We start from the raw sequence: 20,083 nt of genomic DNA, 5'->3' as shown, positions 1-20,083 counted from the left end.
GTCAGCTTCCTAAATGGCACTCAGAAAAGGGCCTTGGCGGTTTGCAAGTGAAGCTGAAACTAGGATGCCCGGAGAGGCCCCCTCTGCCCCGTGAAATCCCATTAGACATCAATAAGCCCCCAGCCCCCTCCCCAGCTCGGAGAACCTCAGTTTTCCGCAAGCTCAGCATACCTGCAGATTGCACAGCCGACTCTAAGATCTAATTAGGGAAAGGGACCTTTTATTAAATGTTATTAAAGTGCTTGTGAGCAATAAAGCGGCTCAGGCACTTTCTCCGGAGCCTTCCCTGCCAATTGCACTTGGCTGTCGCATTGCATCTCCCTCTAACTGGTGATAGGGCAGCTTTTCTGTTTGCCTTGGAATTCACCCTGTGTTTAGAAACCAAATGACAGGATGAGAAGCTACAGGGAAGCCAGGAAGGGCCCCCCAAAACCAACTGGCCGCTGGTGGAGTGTGCATGTGAAGCTGCTGTCCACTGAAACAGAGGCCAGGATTCTTTACTCAGATGGGCAGGCAAGGAACGGGTCCTTCCCAGCACCAGCCACCTGAGACCTCTTAGCCAGAGCTGGAATTGAACCTGAGCCCTTTGGCACGCAGTACGGGTGCTCTAGCACTGAGCCACAGCCCTGCCTGCCTTATACCCACTCAAGCCATTGGCCTCTTGAGCTCAACACTGCCCCTCTGCTTGGCAGCCACCCTCTGGGATCTCAGGCAGAGCCGGGCCTTTCCAAACATCTTGCAGCTACCTGAGATCCTAGCTGGTGACAGAGCACGGGGCCTTCGGCAGGCACAGGGGAAGCTCTGCCGCTGCCCCTCTCAGAGCTCTGAAGGCTTGGGAGATAATGGACATTTAAAAAGGGGCTCCAATTCATGGGCTGGTGAACCAGCTCTCTCCTGCCCCCCCCCACTGCGAAGCACTGTTCAAATCTGGCCTCTCAAAGTGAAACTGCCCCTTCAATGATAGTTTTAACCTCCCCCCAGATGTTGCGTCAGACCCACTGCACAGACCAAGAAGGTGAGATGGCAACAAGATAGGCCTGGGGGCTGACTCAGCATCCAGCTCTGCAGCACCAAAGCAGACGAGAGGCTTTGGACCCCACTAGGGTTGCCAACCGCCAGGTAGTGACAGAAAAAAGGCACCAATGGCAAATTACATGGAAAATACCAGACAATAACCAATGTAGCAAATGCCAAGCAATTTGTAATGAACAAAGCAATAAATGCCAGGCAATATAGATAAGTCAAGCAATGCAAAAACATGAACAACAATCCTTATAGGATACAATAATGAAGGTAAGACAGTTTACAATGTCAATACTGTAACAATAATACACTTTCTTCTTGTGTCCAAAAAAGTAAAGACACTGTAAATATTGACAGTCTCTTCATAACTCCAAACAAGTCAGGAAAAATGGGATTCTGGTATTAGTCCCCATTTTGCATCATGCTTCCTCAATTTCCGGCAATTTTTCAATAGTGAGATTCACATTCCTAAGAACATATGTTCTGTAATATGTATATACAAAAAGAATAACCATCATATATCAAAAATACTAAGCATGAATAACATAACAATAATAGAATTGATACAACAAATGCATTAAGTACACTTACCCAGGAATTAGGTGTGTACCCTATGTAACAAAATGTAGCAAGTGGATGGCAATGTGCGTCATCTACAGAGAAAAGTCCACACCTCATATAAAAAACCTATTACAAGCTCTAATTGGTGACAGATGTAGCCAACTAGTCTAAATTGGAAAGGCAGTGACAACACTGATTTCTACTAGAAAACCTCCAGTTCATTAGTAGAAATATTCCAGCTTAATATTTACAAAAAACAACTTAAATTATATTGTGTATTAAGTCCATTAGGTACTAAAGTATCAAAAAGAAATATAAAGCGAGCCTCTTGCTGTGATAATATGCGATCAACATTTTGAATGTGGTGTGGTCTGCCAGTAAATTGCCAAATGACAAAAAACTGCATTTTGTGGTCAAGATGTTTAAGTTGTTTGTAATGGGCAGTAAGGGGTGCTTCCATATTATTATTCCTAACGCACAATCTGTCCTCCCCTATTCTTATTTTTATAGCTCATTTTGTTTTGCCCACATATAAAAGACCACATGGGCATCGAATGACGTAAATAACAAATTTACTAGTGTGTGTGTGTGTGTGTGTAAAGTGCCGTCAAGTCGCAGCCGACTTCTGGCTACCCCTTTTGGGGTTTTCATGGCAAGGGACTAACAGAGGTGGTTTGCCAGTGCCTTCCTCTGCGCAGCAACCCTGGTATTCCTTGGTGGTCTCCCATCCAAATACTAACCAGGGCTGACCCTGTTTAGCTTCTGAGATCTGACGAGATCAGGCTAGCCTGGGCTATCCAGGTCAGGGCAAATTACAATTACAATTGCTGAATTGTTTAATGGAAATTTAAAGCCAGTACGGGTATCTTGAAATTCTTTTACTGGAAGCGCCTGCACACATGCTGTGCAATCCCCGCAGCGGAAATGACCAGCAGGGAAATCTTGGTGCTGCTGGGAAGTGGAGTCCGAATGTACCAGTTGATTCTTAAAGGAATGGGATCGTCTTAAACCAATCTCACTATTGAAAAATTGCCGGAAATTGAAGAAGCATGATGCAAAATGGGGACTAATACCAGAATCCCATTTTTCCTGGCTTGTTTGGAGTTATGAAGAGACTGTCAATATTTACAGTGTCTTTACTTTTTTGGACGCAAGAAGAAAGTGTATTATTGTTACAGTATTGACATTGTAAACTGTCTTACCTTCATTATTGTATCCTATAAGGATTGTTGTTCATGTTTTTGCGTTGCTTGACTTATGTATATTGCCTGGCATTTATTGCTTTGTTCATTACAAATTGCTTGGCATTTGCTATATTGGTTATTGTCTGGTATTTTCCATGTCATTTGCCATTAGTGCCTTTTTTTCTCTCATACCCACTTGTTGGCACGAGTTCTTCTTTTTAAACCTCCTGGTAGTAGCTGGAGATCTCCTGCTATTACAGCTGACCTCCAGCCGACAGAGATCAGTTCACCTGGAGAAAATGGCCGCTTTGGCAATTGGACTCAATGGCATTGTAGTCCCTCCCCAAACCCCGCCCTCCTCAGGGTGCACCCTAAACACCTCCCGTTGTTGGCAAAAAGGGACCTGGCAACCCTAGGCAGAATGGAACTCTCCCCCCCCTCTTCTTTAAATAAGGGTGGTCTGCATAGAGTTGCCAATCTCCAGGTGGTGGCTGGGATCTCCTGCTATTACAACTGATCTCCAGCCAATAGAGATCAGTACCCCTGGAGAAAATGGCCATTTGGCAATTGGACTCTATGGCATTGAAACCCCTCCTCAAGCCCCGCCCTCCTCAGGCTCCATGCCAAAAACTTCCCACCAGTGGTGAAAAGGGACCTGGCAACCCTAAATCTCACCCCTTCCTGCCTTCTCGGTGCCAAGGCTCAGCTGCTTGTCGAGGGACACCCTAGCTGAACACCAGTCTTTGTACTACAATTGCAAATGTGGGGCCAGGAAATTCCTGGAGATTTAGGGGTGGAGCCCAAAGATGGTTGGGGTTTGGGGAGAGGAGGGATGTCAGAGGGGTGTAACGCAGAGGGGTATAACAGAGCTCAGCCTCCAAAGCTGCCATTTTCTCCAAGGGAACTGATCTTTGTAGTCTGGAGATGTTTTAATTCCAGGACAACTCCAGGCCCCACCTGGAGGTTGGCAGCCATACTGTCAGGAGCAGGCCATGAGGATGGTATGCAGTAGTGCGATTGTGTTGCTTCCAGGTGCTGTGCTATTCTGTCCAAGGCCAGTCTATGCCCCGTGTTTAGTCTTCATAGATTCCCATACTGTGGGAATCGCCAAGTACTCCTTCCTGCCTCCTGGAGGGGGGGGGGTTGCCTGGGTAACCGGTTATCTCCTTTTGCTCTTCCATATATGCTGTGTACCTTGCCTTTGACCCTTACTAGTGTCCTTTTGAATATGGCTTATGAAACCTGTCAATTCTACCCAATAAAACTGCTTTTGTGGATTGGTTGTCTGCTGAAGTCTGTTTAATGGGGCCGCAGGACTGGAGCTTACATTAGGACACTAGTCCTATCCTTACTTGCAGACCTTGGCTGGAGCCCTGGAGGGTTCGCCTGGACAACCGTCTCCTCGGCTTGAGGTGCAGGACGAGCTCCCCGAGGACTCTGACTTTCTGAGCGCCGTTTTGGAGGAGGCGCAGCGGACTTACGCAGAGTTCACCCGGCTGGTTGGGCTGGTGATTGATCAGTGGCGTCGCCTGGCAGCAGCAACCCCCTGGAGGACTCAGGACGCTGATCTGTGTGCCCACAATGACCTTTTGGGACTGGATACTTTGCTGGAGGAGTCCCGGTTAGCGCAGGAGGACTTTGCTCTGCTAACTCGGTTATTGGCTGAGCTTACACTCTGCGGGACGCAACAGGAGTCGGCGGCCCCAATCCAGGGGCTCGAGTTCTGTTTCCCAATGGCGGGGGCTCGGGAGGGAGACATTCCGCAAACTATTCTGGATCCCACCCTATGCCACCGGGAAGCACAGAGCGCTGCCGCCAGGACAGTCCTGGCCCTCATGGACTTACCGCCAACCACGGCAACGGCGGCTGATGTTGAGAAGGTTCTAAAACCTGAGTTCGGTCCTTCCTTTGCAGATCTTGCTCAACAGGTCCAACCGCTGTTGGGCCAACACAAGGAGATCCAAATGCTCTTGGAAGAAGCGGCTGAACCAATTGTGATGGCCGCCATGGTCGCCAAACTCGAGGTGGACCGAGCGCTCGCTGACCAGAGGCGGGCGGAGGAGCAACTGTTGGTGGATGCGCCCCCCGCTCGGGCACGAGCGACAGCAGGAACTGGAGTACGGTCAAAAGTTAGCAGGGGACTGGACTGGTCTTTCCCCTCGTTTTCTTCGGGCTCCCTGGAACCTGGCCTGCCCCGGGAGGTAGCGCGCCAGCAACGGCTCACCTTTGCTCCTGATGTGCAAGAATATTTGGAGGAGGTGGACTTGTATGCAGAGGAGGGCGACTGGAATACGAACTACCGCGTCAGCCAAGCCCGACGGGCTGGGGGGGCTGAAAAGGAGATCCATGCCTTGAGATTTCAAAACCGAGAGCTGTTGGATCGTATGGCCCGTATGCAGGACCAAATGGACGTGTTGATGAATGAGTACACTCGCCTACAGCGAGCTCAAGTGGCGCCTGTGCCAGCACCGGTCCCAGGCCAACAACCCCCTGGCCAGCAGCCTCCACTACAGCCAGCCCGAGGGAAACCTCCGGTGCAACTGCCTCTGGGAAAGCCAGCCCCGGTGCAACCGGCTCCCAGGCAGCCGGCCCCAGGACACCCCATCCCTGGACAACCGCCAGCGGGGCCGCCAGTGGAACCGGTCCAGCCAGTGGTTGCGTTCCCTATGTGAAACCCTTGTACTAAATACTTCATCATAGTCCATAGTCACTCGCCACTCTCTTGCATGCAGCCATTGCTCATGTGATCCATGAGGCACCACTCCCTTTACGGGCACGTGGCCTAAATCATTCCCATGAAGACAGTGTAGCCTGACAACCAACTAAGGAACCGTCTGCGGCATAACCGTACCCCTGTTCTTACTTGGTTTCAGTTAGGGTAAAACATCTACCTAGTAGCCTCAGGGCAAGGTGAATGCCAGGGGGATCGGCAGCCATATAGGCCACTGCCTCTGTCCCAAGGTAGAGGCTCGACTAGAAACCTGCCACCTCATGGCCTTAGCCCCAAATGTCCCCTCTTCTCACTGCCCATGCCGGTAAACTGGGTACATAGGCTGCCGCCACCCCATGTCACCCCGATGTATGAGGGGGTGTTACCTGACTCCCTGTGGTAGATGGTGGCATAGCCTGCAGGGTCTCTAATGTATCCACCCTGGTAGCCAGGCATGCCAGAGTTTGGGATAAGCTCCTTAAAACACTGCCTTTGTGCAATGCTCAGATAAGGAAGTCCTTAAGGGTTCATGGCATGGGCACACACTTCCCAGACTCGTGCAATGTGAGCAGGTTTGCCGGAAGCAGCTGCCTCTGCAGATCAGGCATTTTGCCTGGTGGGGAGGGGGTCCTTCCCTTTCCTACCCACAGCCCCAAGGGGGGGCGCACCCCTTCATTTGGGCATTTTGGGCAGATTTGGAGGCATGGCCCCTAGCCAAAATTGCAAAGGGCTGGAGACGACAATTAACTGCTCTTATCAAGACAAATTATCCCATGAAGGAATCGTGACTGCCCAAAACAGGTTACAGAAAAGCAGTTCTGCCCCATTATAGTTTATTAATTCCCAGGCCTGCAAATGGAGAACAGCAAAATTGAAATAAACCAGCGCTCTTCCTCTCTTAGTTTACCCATCCCAGTTCAGTTAATCACAGCAAAATCCAAAACACCAGTGCTTACATCAAAGTAAACCACTTATAACCCAACTGCAATGAATGAGAGCACCAGAGTGAAATAATGAAGCAAAGCAGAGGGTTTCTTTTCTGTTTTGTGTGTGTGTGTGTGTGCTTTGGTTGTTGTTGTTTGTTTGTTTTGCTTTTAGTGTTGGTCTTCCCTGCCACCTAAGGGAGAATCAAGCTGGCTCACAATCATCCTCCCTTCCCCACAACGAACACCCCACGAGGCAGGTGGGGCTGGGAGAGTGTAACCTGAACAATGTAACCTGAACAATGTCACTGTAGCTGCTCGTGTGGAGGATATAGAAACATAGAGTTGGAAGGGACCACCGAGGTCCATCCCCTGCACAATGCAGGAAATTTACAACTACCCCCCAATATCCCCGGTGATCCCTACTCCCTGCCTAGAAGATGGCCAAGATGCCCTCCCTTACAGCATCTGCTTAAGGTATAAAGAAAGCAGAGCAAAGTTAAAGGCTCACACAGTTGTATTGAGAACTGCAGACTCTACTACATAGAAAATACTGCCTCTGACTCGCAGTTGGAGGGTGGGGCTGCCGCCAGCAGCAGAGCTAATTAATGCTCCCATTATGAGTGAATCCTCCGTGAAAAACGGATACAGCAATGTATTAGCCCCTCTCCTACAGGGTAAAAGTACCTAATCCCGTTCCCACCAATGTCAGTTCTCTACATACTCCTGAGGATATAATACCTAGCACCAAATGAATTTAATAAATAATAAATGTAGTTAATACAAATAATCAATACACAATTAATTACAAATAAGCTATCCAATATGAACAAAGCAGCAGAGCCCAGACGTTCACTAAAATAAGGCTCCAAAATTCAAATAGGAGTGCTGGGAAGGTTCACAGCACAATCAAGCTGAAGGGAGCAAGAGCCCGCAAACTTAATTACTACTCCCTGAATTCAGAATACAGATCTCAGTCGTGGCACCCCTGTGGGATCACAGGTCTGATATACAGGGCCCTGAAAAAACTCCCAATGGTTGCGAAGAGGGACCTGGCAACCCCACCGGTAGGGGTCTTTTGGATCACCTGAACCATTTAACTGGGGGTGCCAGGGATTGAACCTGGCACCTTCCGGATGCAAAGCAGACGATCCACCCTGGAGCCACGGTCCTTCGGGACACAGGCATAAGATACAGCGCCCTGTCCTTCAATGCTGCAGCTTTTGTGATGGCTTGGCCGGAGCCTTGGCCCTTTTGGCCTTGCCCTTCCCCGCAGAAACAACAGCCTTAGGCTCAGGCACCTGGGCCCTCTTAGGAGACATGCTTATAGCCGCGGGCAGTACTGTTGTCGAGAAAATGGGGGGGGGGGCACAGCCAACTATATTTATGTGCACTGAACCACAATAAACCCCAACTGGGGTATATAGAATTAATTTGTACTATTTATTATTTATTTAATATTATTATGATAATTATTTCAACTCAATAAATTCCGAATTGATTACCACAAATTCCCAGTAATATTAGCAATAACAAAAGGAATCAATTGCCTTGCCTAATCAATGAATTGTCTATAACTTAATCAGATGCCAATAATTAAAATGTGCCCGCCTTAAATCCATATGCCTGCCTTAAATCAAGTCTATGAGGCCAACAAGAAAGAGGAACAATAGGAATGGAGTAGCAACCATGGAAACGCAACACAACCCCAGCCCACTGCACAAAAAACCCCACCAGCAAATCAACAACCACCACTGCCCACGGGAGCGAAGCCACCGCCCGTGTCCGGGCTGCGCCAGTGAAGCGGCCAGAAGCGCCTCTGCTCCACGAGGCCCCGGGAAGCAAACCGGAGGCCGAGCGGCTTGTTCAGGTCAGGTTTCTTTTGATGGCTGCCAAGCCAAGCCTTCCCCTGCTGGAAGAAAAACCTCCCTGTCCGTGTGGTCGGGCTCGCTCTCTCTCTGCAACGACACACCTGGTTGAGAACCACTGGCTGGAAAGTTGTGCTTGGGAGGAAAGTGTTAACGTGGAATCACCAGTGAGAGTGTGGGAGGAGAGTGAAGGTGTGGTGTGCAGAAGGATCTCTGGAACCACTTTTGGGGGAAAGATGGGGCGCAAAGGCACCCCTCAAGCTCATCCATGCGCCCCGGGGTGAGTGCAACAGCACGCTGCTAGGAGTGCAGAAAGCATCAGCAGGAGCAGGGCAGGCCTCTCCTCCTGGGATACTGAGACTGGCACACCGGCCAGGTGGACAGCAGAACCAGCCTGTGCCAAGTGGAGTGTTAGGAACCAGCCCAGGCTGAAGCGAGTGTGAAGGCAGGGAATGCAGAATTCAACCTGAAAAAAGCAATTTAAAAGAAGAAACCTTTCTTGTACACTCATCTCTGTTTTGTTCTTCTGAAAAACCAGCTAAACCTGTTTAGTCAGATTGGCAAAAGAGGGAACAAAGAATTACAGGAAGTATTTGATTTATTGAGGGAATGTATATGCCATTTCTCCAGAGAACAGCTTTCAAACCACTCTCTTAAAGGTGTTTCTCATCTCTGCAATTGCACGTTATACTAGAACTTTGAAATTGTGTCAAAATATAAGCCAAGAAAAAGAAAAACCTTCTCTATTACTTAATCTGTACTTGACATTTATCATCTAAAGTTAAGCATATTTGGAAAATGTTATCAAAAATCCCTTTTGGGAGATACAAATGCATTTGCCTTGATAATGGAACTGGGAATATTTTCAGTGAATGATAGCTAAAATGTTAACAAAATAGTTTTGTGTTTTTTTTTTTGAGAAAAAAGAAGTGCTGAAATAGCAATCCTGAAAGTGAGGGGCTGTCTGGACAAATCCTGCACAGAGAGGCTCACAAAACCTCCACACAGACTCCGTGGCTCAATTTAGAAGCCACAAACTGGTGTTAATTTGCAAGGGAATACAAACCTGTGAAGGGGGTGCGCACGCACACCCCCGCCACCAAAATCAAAGACAGTCTTCAAGCAATGCTAGTGAGATGTATGACTGGATTCAAGCCCAACAACTCCTTAGAGACCAACATGATTTTAAGAGTAGAAGCTTTTGAGAGTCAAAGTTCCCTTCACCAGAGCTTGGCCTCTTGAAAGCTCCTACCCAGGAAATGCTGGTCTCCGAGGGGCTCCTGGACTTGAATTTAGCTGCTCTACTGCAAACCAACATGGCTATCCTCTGAAGCCAGGGAGTTGTGACACCCAAATGTGGATATCCTAACTAACCCTGTCCCCCCCCACCTTGGAACCATGATTCCTAACCAGTTTAATCCCAGTTGAGAAACCTGGTAACTGAGATAAACTAACCTGCATTTAAAGTGCTGCCATCCAGACACCATGACTAGTGGGGGTTAGCTGGAGACCTCTGTCCCGCTCACCACACAAGGCAAGAGAAAAGGCAGGAGGCCAGTAGTCAGCCAGGTTGGTGCTGGTCGGAAATGAATTGTGATTTGTTTGTGACATTGAAATTGGGCCCGAGGCACCAGTTTTAGAGGGCAGCAAAACAGACACGGCTGGCTTTGGGCGGAAACCTTGGAGGCAGCTCTTTGGGCGGGGGGCGCGCGAGCTCTACGCTCCAAAGACTGGTGGCTTTTCAGGTTTTCATGCTGGAGGATTCTTTTTTCTTGGCCTGCCCACAACATCCAGGGTGGCCATCCCAGCAGCTGCCTCTTGCCATAACCTTCATCCAAGCCTGCTGCTTTATGTCTTTTAACCTTTTGGCGCTTGTACTAAACCGGTCTCCTTAAATAAAAACAGAACCAAGCCAAACAGGAAACCACAGGCCAAGACCAGGCCCAAACCAGCACTTGCTGTAAATGGAACAGAGTTCTTTGGGAACTATGGGGTCTCTACCACAATACGTACAACACTCACTTTTTCTTAAATTGTGTCAGACCAAGTTCCTGTGGCAGAGGAAAGGTGGTTCCTATGTATGACGGAGTAATCAGCACTGCCCTATCCAGAATCAGACATAAGGTTGCCAGGTCCCCCCTCTCCACCTGTGTGAGGTTTTTTGGGCGATGATCCCACATGCGTGGACATGCTTGATGTGATTACATCGCCACATCAATGAGAACCAGCATGATGTAGTGGTTAAGCATGGTGATTTGGAGCGGAGTAATCTGGAGAACCGGGTTTGATTCCCCACTCCTCCACATGAGCAGAAGACGCTAATCTGGACAACCAGGTTGGTTTCCCCACTCTTTCACATTAAACCAACTGGGTGACCTAGGGCTAGTCACAGTTCTCTCCAAACTCTCTCAGCCTCACCCACCTCATGAGGTATCTGTTGTGGGGAGGGGAAGGGAAGGTGATTGTAAGCCAGTTTGATTCTTCCTTAAGTGGCAGGGAAAGTCGGCACATAAAAAACAATTCTTTTTCTACTTCACTTCCAGGTTAACTCCTGGAAAGCAGCATCACGATGGGACACTTTAGCACTCAATAACATTTTGGGGGGTTGTATGCTAAAGCGTCCTGTCGCAATGAGGCGCTTCCAGGGGTAAACCTGGAAGATACATAATTGCATCAATCGCCACTCCGAGATGCAATTGCCCGCCAATCCCAGCAACCTGGCAACCTTAAGTCAGACCCTTGGTCTATTGCAATCAGTATTGGTTACTCTGACTGGCAGAGGCCTTCCAGGATTTCAGACAGAGGTTTTTCACATCCCCTCCTATGTGATAATTTTAAACTAGATACTGTGGCTTGAATCTGGGACTTTCTGCATGCAGAGCAGATGCTCTACCACTGAGACACAAACCCCTCTTTGTTTCACACATACCAGTGATCCAGAAACCTTTATAGGGGTCAGGACTTGCCACCTGACCTGGTCTAGCCTTTGGCTAAAAGGGAGCTTCCTTGGCAGGAAGTGGGTGGTACCCTCCATTTCCTTTATCTAGTCCAAGCTGAGAGAAGGCACACAGGCCAAATCCTTCAGGTGAACAGTTCAAGGCTCATCTTGGACGCGACTGTCTCTGTCCCATGGTCTCGTTGAGTCTACAAAAACGTGGTCCATCTCTTATCTGCTTTTGCAAACGTAACCATCAATGAAATGCATCTTAACTGCACCAAAACTGCAAAAGAAGGCAGTTAAAAGCAAGAGAGCAGAGACCCAGTGGTGGGATCCATCCCATAGAAGGGCTCGATTTTGGACAGCAAAAAAACAGCAGCGCCTTGGTCTGATTGAACGGCAAAGCTGCAGTGAGCTTTTATTGATGTCACTATGGAAACAGACTTATTTTTTCTCCCTTCTTAAGTGTTTATATCCTTAATATTCAACCCATCAATTTTCTATCGAGCAACAATAAATGAACACACTTTTCAAACTTTGCCAAGATCAAGGAAATGGTGCAGTTTAGAATACCCTGAAAGCATTTTTTACCTTCCTTAAGCAACGATGGGAAAATATAAGGCGGCAAAAGGGAATTATGCAATTTTAAAAAATGGGTGCAGCCAGGGCAGGACTCTGAGGTGACAAAACCGGGGGGGGGGGTTATGGCCTGCTTTGAGACAGTGATGAGACAGGCATGGAACAAGCGATCACTGAACCTATTTGGGAGGCATCGGGGATATCAAAGGTTGCCAGTTCTCTAGAGGCAGCATCATGAGACATGGGGGCGGGGCCTGGGAGCTCAGAGGTGGAGCCTAAAGGAGAAAGGGGTGGAGTCTTGTAATACTTGACATTCTTTTAAAGAGAGCAAGTCACTCCTTCAACCAGATCTTCCATGCTGGTTTATCAACCTGCTTTCCCATTTAGGTCATATATTAGCCACCTCTCCCAGGTTCAATTGCTACAAAATATATATGGTTTTATCTCAAGCAGCACTAAGAGGTGAAATGGTGTCTGAAGGATGACGGCCTGCCGACAGCAGTTCCTAAATCTCCCTGCAGATACAGCCTGTTGCTTTAAATAGCCACCTGTCCACCTTTTGTCCAGAGCCGGTTATCATAATGTCTGGAGAACATTCTCCACCATTTCTAAGGCAGGCTAGCACAGAAATAACCCAGGGACAGGACAGGCAAAGGAGAGGAGAGCTTTTCCTTCTCTTGCACTATGCTCTTGGGAACAGAGGGCAGTGAATGCTGTCTCCCCCCATCCTTCCTGTACCTAGATCCTAGAGCTGAATGCTCCTCCAAGAAGAGATTTCTCACATGAGGAGGGTGGCCAGATCGACAAAGGGAAGAGAAAGATGCAGGAAAATTCTGCTGGCTCAGTCACTTTGGCAGCTCCAGCTTATATTTTCTGTGCAGAAAAGAACAAATCACAAGCCTGCTGGGAAGAAGAGCGAGGGCAGGATAGAAGATTAGGCAGCAGGGAAGAGCATCGCCGGGCACACCTTATGCTCACGGCCTCTGACCCTCCTATCTGCAGGACCGCCGCTCCTGCTACGCTGAGTTAAGAACATAAGAAAGGCCCTGCTGGGTCAGACCCAGAAGGCCCATCGAGTCCAGCAGTCTGTTCACACAGTGGCCAACCAGGTGCCTCTAGGAAGCCACAAACAAGATGAGTGCAGCAGCACCATCCTACCTGTGTTCCACAGCACCTCATATAATAGGCAGCTTCACTCATCATCTGAGCAAAAACTTCCGAAGACGCCCCCCTGCCCGCTGGACAGCTGCCCGCACAGGTGCATTCTCAGTTGTGACTCCCACCTTGCAGAGCAGCCCATCTGAGGAGGTTGGGAAGGCCCCCACCCCTTCTATTATTCCCACAGACTGTGCAAAACAGAATTGGGTTTTTTTGAGGGGGGAGCAGGGATTTATCAAGGTAATAGTGCTGTAGGATAATGGCACAGTTCAAGAGGGCGCTTCTTTATACAAACGAACAGGATTGTATCCCAATGTTTTATCATGTTTTTACTTCTTTGTCTTCTGCTTCTTAAATTCCATTTTCTGGATTGCTTGTGATATACCATGTCTTTTTATTTTGCATATTTTATCTAACTTGGTAACCCTAGTCCTATTGCTTTGCTTACTGGATGCCTTGTGATGTCTGACTGCATTGTTTGTATTGTGTGATCTGCCTCAAGTCTCAGACAAAAGCATGCTATAAATAAATACATTAAATTCTCTGTCTTGTGCTGGATCATTGGCCACCCGTCAGGCGGGGGGAGAAGGAAACACAGACCACTGTGAATCCGGGATGCGGGGAACTTCTACTAGATACCGGGCTGTCATTTTGAATGGCAGCTGCACCTCTAGCATCACAAAAACACATGAAAGAGCACCCTGCTGCATCACACCACGGGTCCATCTAGGCTAGCAATCTCTTTCCAACAAGGGAAGACCCTTTGAAGACCCACAGCAAGGACAAAAAGCACCCCCTTACTCCTGCTCCCCAGAAAGTGGAATTGGTAGATTGTCTCTGAATTACATTCAGCCATAACAGCCAGCAGCCATTGATGGATCCGTTTCCTGCATTTGTCTAGTCCCGTCTCCTTCAACCAAAACCTCTGCACTAAATCTTTGCACATGCTTCTGTCTAAAAAAGCATTATTTTGTAACGAACTTGAATGGCTATCCTTAAACAGAGGCCTCATTGAGAATGAACACAATCCAAGGGAGAAAGAGGGGGTTCGTTCTCCACACCTGTGCTGCTCTCAAGACATTTAAACAAGCTTTTGCATAACTTGGATGGTTTATTTACTTCAGCTACACCCTGCCTTTCTCCCCAAAGGGGACCCAATATTTTTCTACCCTCCTCTATTTTACCTTCTCAACAATCCTTTGAGGTAGATTAGGCTGAGAGGGTGTGACTGGCCCCAGGTCACCCAGCAAACTTTCATAGCAGAGTGGGGATTTGATCCTGGGTCCCTGAGATCTTAGTCTAGAAGTCCCCAACCTTTTGAAGTCTGCAGGCACCTTTGGAATCCTGACCCAGGGTGTTGGACGCAACCACAAGACGGCTGCCACAGGAGGCCGAGCCAACCACAACATGTCAGCCATTCAAGTTATGCATAATAGTAACCGCTACTGTTTAGTATTTCAAGCAAAAGTTGTGTTTAACAGGATGCACTTTTAAATGAACATATTGTTTAAAAATATTTTCTTGCACGCACACACACACACACACAGTAATGCTGTGAAGATCTTTGTGCTGTAGCAGCAACTGTTGCTGAAGCATCTTTTCAAAAAAAATCTGCACAGCCAGTCAGACCTCCAATGGCCAATCAGAAGCCCTGCTGGGCACAAGCCCCACCTGGTCCTGGCCACTTTCTAAAAACACTTGGTGGCCGCCAGGAAAGGTGTTGGTGGACGTCGGGGCACCCATGGGCGCCATGTTGGGGACTCTTGTCTTAGTCCAATACTCTAATCAGTATATCACACTGGCTTTCTTGGTCTATGGAACAAAAAGCACCAGCAAAACAAACAGCAAGCCTGCCTCTTTGATATTTTCTGCCTGCTTCTCTCCTTGCTGTTTTAAGTTTTCCAGCGAGGAGCGAAAGTGATTTCCTCTGCCAAGCGGCATCCAAAGGGCAGGCTGGCATTAAAGACAGGCCTGACAGTAAACATTACCACTTCAACCACCACCACACCAAACAAACAAAAGCTATTTTCCCCCTCCAGGGCGCTCGTATGTTCAGGCTCAATAACCCTGAAAATTGGAGCTATCAAACTGTTAAACGCATCGATCTGTTAAATCAACTCCCACTATATTCGGCTAAGTTTAGTCTACGACCCAAGTGCTGCCGCACTGGCCCCGTCACCCAGCCGAGCCTGGGACCTGAATCCTTCTCCCATTGCCCCCGCACCCAATCTGCCCTGCAATGCTGGAAATCCCTTCCTGCATTAAAAATGAGGTATCCAGACGCTATCCCATTTGGGAGTGGCTGAAGTTCTCGCTCTCCATCCAGGCCTGATGGAAGCCTCCTGCCAGCCACTCAGCCAGCGGCCACACAGCATCAAGCTTCACGTGCACGGCTGCTGTGTACAATCTTTTATTCCCAAGATGTAGAATATAAATAATTTCCTGCTGTTAAGCTCTCAAAGGGGGAGCGCCACGAGAGAGCCCCAGAGCCACTTTTGGTTTTGCCTAGTCAAAGAACATTACCCAGGAATGAGGGGGGAAAGCAGATCCAGAATTTGTTAAGGCAGATAAGGAGCCCCTCGCTTCATCCACTGGCCCGTCTGTAACTGTGTTTGGGAGGGGGGTGGCCTTCTCCCTTCTAAGGAAGGAAACACACAATTCGTTCTCCCTGATGAACAGCCCCCTCCGACCAGAGCAGTGTTTGCCACTGGGGACTTCTACAGACTCCCAGCTGGTGTGTTTGATAAAATTCGTCTCCAGCTCTGATAAGACCAGAACTCTTGTACCTCTGGCCATCTGTTCTTCATCTTCCAAGTTACCCGGAAAGTTCTGGTTGGATCCAAAGGCTGGTGTGATCAATGATTTATGCTGGTTCAAGGGAGGGCTCACCCTTGCTTCTCAGCAGGCATATCCCTCCCAGCAGGAATCCCCCACCCAGATGTGATTAAGGGATTTCCTCTGGTGCCATGTTAGGACACAGTCAAGCACCAACACTTTGAGCAGCTTTTATTTTTGTTTTGTTTTGGCATCTTGTCCAAGGAAGAGTTCTGTGGACCTTAAAAGCTCACCCTATACCCTGTAGCAGTAGAAAAAAGCAAGAGTCCAGCAGCATCTTAAAGACTAACTAAATTTCTGGCAGGGTAGGAGCTTTCGTGAGTCTTCTTCAGAGGAAGTGAGCTGTGACTCACAAAAGCTCACACCCTGCCACAAATTTGTTAGTCTTTAAGGTGCTCTTGGACTCTTGCTCTTTTCTACTGCTACAGACAAACGAACATGGCTACCATCATGAACTATACCCTGTGAATCACAGCTGGTGGCCCTGCTTGTATTTGTACTATATGGACACACACACACACACACAAATAAAGCACAGATGAAGCCGCCTCAATTCCATTCTAGACCTTTGCTCCGTCTTGCTCAGCATGATCTTCTCTGGCACAATTCTTCTCAAATATGTCAGAGGGGCCACTCCTGGTGTCCATTCACTAGCACCTAATATTCCAAGGTACACTGCCTCTAAGCATGGAGGCCCCATTTAGCCATCATGACCAAGAGACACCAAAGGACTTTTGCCCTGTGAATTTGTCTTTCCCATTACTTGCTGCCTCTTTTCAGCTGGAGGTGCTGGAAGATGCATTCTGCACTTTTTGCAGGCAAAGTAGGCATTGGCTCCCCTCCAGCTAGAGTTGGGCCTGTCTCTAGTGGATTCTCAGCTCCTTGCAAATATGTTGGTAAGATAATCAAGTTGGCTGACGGCAAAAGAATCACCTTTGGGGAAGGCTTTTTAATGAGTTTTTCTTCCTAGGGCTTCAAATGAAGTCCCAGCAGGCATCCCCTCCTTCCTGCAGTCAACCCAGTCCCCCACAAGCACAGTGCCCACTCCAAAACAGCTCATCTGACCCTGTCTTTCCCCTGGCCACTTGCCAGCCAAACTCCACTTGCCATCAGGGCCTGGCAGGGTCACCACGAGGAACTCCCTGCCCCAGGATGGGGTGATGGCTGCCAACTTGGAAGGCTTTAAGAGTGGAGTGGACGTGTTCATGGAGGAGAGGGCTATCCGCGGCTACTAGTCAAAATGGATACTAGTCATGATGCACACCTATTCTTTCCAGGACCAGAGGAGCATGCCTATTATATTGGGTGCGGTGGAATGCAGGCAGGATAATGTTGCTGCAGTCATCTTGTTTGTGGGCTTCCTAGAGGCACCTGGTTGGCCACAGTGTGAACAGACTGCTGGACTTGATGGGCCTTTCTTATGTTCTAATGCTACAGATCCCCCCAGCTTGCTAGACACATAGAAAACTTAGAAGCCAGGAAGCAAAAATTGCCAGCATTTCTTCTGAGACAACCTCTGCAGTATAACAGGAGCTGACTGCTCACAGCTAAGCGACTAGCCCTTTCTGACAGTCTGCAGAAATTCAAGTACACATTCGAAGCTCCATGCGTGCCAGGGCTTCCCAGTGATTTTCCCAAGGAGGAATACCTTAGTGAGACATACACACTAAGGATTCCTCTTTTTCCACAGGAGAACCGACCACTCCTCAGCTCACACAATAGGAAGAGCTTTGTGAAGATGCTGGGGCCTAGGGTTGCCAACTCTGGGTTGGGAAATTCCTGGAGATTTGGAGGTGGGTTCTGAGGAGGGAGGAGTTTGGAGTGGGGCCTGATATCAACATGAGTTGTTCCTCCAGCTCAGCAGCAGCGATCCCCAGACATTTGCAGAAAAGCACACTTATTGTTTCTGAGCAATAATCACTTCAGCAGAGATTTTCCAGTTCCTCCTGGGTTGCAAAAGCCACTGGAATTAGAATAGATTTCCAAATTCTCACCCACCCCACCCCACCAGCTAGCCATTAAGTCTTTTGTCACCTGGGACCTAGCAGGGTTAATCCAATCATCCCGCCCCCAGAGAAACAGTATAACTGGGGTAGCCCACACCCATAATTTTACCTTAGGGCTTCCCACTTCATACAGCCTGCCACGCTGCCGGAATGAGCAGCCATGCTAGAGCACGCAGGGGGCTACCCCTGCCCTCTATTTATTCCCCATGCCCCCCCCCCCATTTATGCATCTTGATCCTATGGAACTCTGGACTACAGGAAGGTATCGTATATCCCCATAAAAATATTCTTACCTGCCTTACAGCAAATGTCTCTGTACTCCTTTCTTGAATTTCCTAGTTTTTCTCTGTATGTGTGTATGCATCATTGATTTGAGAGAAAATGATATAAACACTATTTAATTTGGAAATCTCTTGTCTGTCTTTATTCGATGTCTCATAAAATGGATTCCGGTATACTTGAGTGCGATCTCGCTATATAAATACATAGTTACCGATTGCTCAGCTAATCTCCCCATTTAAAGGAGCAATTCGGCTAACAGTGGGGTATAATGCTGTAACAGACCACCCTCCAAAGCAGCCACTATCTCCAGGGGAACAGAATTTTTGAGATCAGTTGTAATTCTGGGAGATCTCAACGGCCCATCTGGACGATGGCAATCCTTTCTGGGACCCTGGTGCACACCTCATACTACAGGAGACCAAACAAGGCTCTGACCCGAGTTTCTCCACAATATGTTCGTTTTGCTTGTGCAAGGGTTTTGGAGACAGCACTCACGAACACATCCCTCCACTGAGGAGGCCAGTCCCACAACGTTTTACCACTGGGGGAGCTGTTTGTCTAAACTGGCCTGTTTTTTAAAAAAACAGTGGTTTGCAGGTTGTCTTTCAAACAGACAAAATACTTCCATCAGCAGAAATGAAGAAAGACAGAACTGCCATCTACACAGACTGACACCGGCAAGGAGACTGCAGAGCAGACTGTTAGGCTCTGCAGGATTTCAGCTTCTGCCACTGAGTCAGGAAACCCACCACAGCGGCCTCTGGCAAAAGGCAGGATGGCTTCCAGTGTGGCATTCGGCACCTCCTCTGGACAGGTGGGAGCCAGAACACGACACACCAGGTTGTAGCCTTTGTGATTACGCAAAACAAACCAACAGAGGTGCCCTCAGGGTGGATGGTGAGGCCGGATCTGGACAGCGTGGAGTAAGTTGGCACCAGAAGTATGTATTGCCCTCTGGGCCTCTGTAAGATCATTCAGCCCAGAGGGTGAAATTACCTAATTCTGAAGAAAAGCTCTTAATGCAAAGGAGGCTGACCTGGAAACTGTGAAGCAAGAGGAAGAGGCGCTTCTTCCTTTCCTGGTCTCTGCTCTCCATGAACTGACCACAAGTTCTATTCCTCTCGCCTTGTGAGAAGGCCTGGGATGCATGGGACGGTCTTGGGGAAATGTTGATAGTATTTTTAAAAATTTATCCTGCTATGAACTTGCAGGATTTGGCTTTCTTGGTTGCCGAATTTTGTTCTAGTTTTGCCTTTGCCTCTTTGTTCCTTTCCCAGCTTGCTCAAAGAGAATGGAGTGAATCGCAAACCAAACCACGGGGCTCCTTCCCTTTTCAAAGGCTGCCCGTGAGAAACACTGGTTGAATTTGAGACCTGGCAGGTAGAAAACCCAACCGCAGAGGCAAGGGCAGGCTCTCCCGACATCACAGTTTCCACTCCTATCTTGACCACTGGCAGTTATGCTCTGAGCCCAGTTTGGGAGAAGACAACATCAAGGAAAACATCTCATGTACACATGAAGCTGCCTTATACTGAACCAGACCCTTGGTCCATCAAGCTCAGTATTGCCTACTCAGACTGGCAGCGGCTCTCCAGGGTCTCAGACGGTCTTTCACATCACCTACTTGCCTAGTCCCTTTAACTGGAGATGCTGGAGATTGAACCTGAGACCTTCTAGCATGCCAAGCAGATGCTCTACCACTGAGCCACAGCCTCTCCCCTCATGTAAGCAAGAACCATTTCAAACAAGCAGGAACGGCCTATGGTACGGGCCCCTCCTTTCTGGACTATACTATGTCCGCTCCAGGTGCCCAATGACCCCCTTCTTCCAGCTCCCCACTAGAGACACTCCTTGCTCAGACCCTGCTTGTGCCTTTCTTGGGTGGATCCGGCCTGTTCCGACCTCCTGCCTGCTCCTCCTGCGGCCCCATCCTTGTCTCCCGCAGCTTGGCATTAACGAGAAATCCAGAATGTGCTCACCGTTGGTGTGTGTTTATCCACCTAAATTGGAGAAAGT

The sequence above is a fragment of the Euleptes europaea genome, chromosome 14 (genome assembly GCF_029931775.1).
Source record: "Euleptes europaea isolate rEulEur1 chromosome 14, rEulEur1.hap1, whole genome shotgun sequence".
NCBI lineage: Eukaryota > Metazoa > Chordata > Lepidosauria > Squamata > Sphaerodactylidae > Euleptes > Euleptes europaea.
Note: the sequence above shows the minus strand (reverse complement) of the source record.